Source organism: Ctenocephalides felis, unplaced genomic scaffold, assembly GCF_003426905.1.
Source record: "Ctenocephalides felis isolate EL2017-DRISC unplaced genomic scaffold, ASM342690v1 CF-g0.4_SCAFFOLD_03573, whole genome shotgun sequence".
Taxonomy (NCBI): Eukaryota; Metazoa; Arthropoda; class Insecta; order Siphonaptera; family Pulicidae; genus Ctenocephalides; species Ctenocephalides felis.
This window is the reverse complement of record NW_020539727.1, coordinates 1251700-1252513: the sequence shown is the minus strand read 5'-3', so window position 1 is coordinate 1252513 and position 814 is coordinate 1251700.

Below are 814 nucleotides of genomic sequence, written 5' to 3'. Positions count from 1 at the left end.
TCTGTCTAAGTCTTTGTGTGTCTAACCAATTTGGAACTGATTTTATTATGAGAAACTATTAAAATGTTCTTATTTTATGTTTTTTCAGTCAATCACCGTGCTTAGGCAATTTTTTCATAGATCTTGAAAAAAAAATCTAATAATACGAATAATCTAAAAATAATTGAAGCATTTAAAAAAGCCTTTATCTATGTTCTTATCGTATTCTGTTCTTTCACCAATTCAAATTCTACTTAACTCTGAGCAATAGCCACTTTTTCATTCTTTTCTCTCTTCCTAATCTTATCGACTTATGCATTCAAATATTTACCTCCAAATCATGTCCACTAAATTGCCTTTCACAATGGTCGCACTGGGCACGTCTCTCTGGACAGGTGTAGCGCAAATGATCAGGCATCATAGCCCTCGGAATTTGCGCTCCGCATCCATTGCGACAGGGTGTCGCATCGTGCCTGCAGGTTGTTAAAATGGGCTTTGAGGGCACGCAGTTCGCCGGCCCAACGGCAGCCCAATTTCTGATGCACACAGAATACAACTGGACTGCGGAAGCAAACTGATGAGGGACTTCTCTGATCTGCATCGGGATATATCTGTAAAAATAAAATAATGATTATTAATAAATATATTACTTAAATACTTTTGCTACTCATGTAAAACTGATTGAGAAATGATTGATTGATATATGGAAATTCAACAAGATGATGAATAAAATTGATCAAGAAGTGATCGGCTCACTGAGCCAGTTTGCATTAATGTACTATGAATTTAATGTTTAAGGATTTGACCTTCAGAAAAATGAAACTAACCAGTTGTG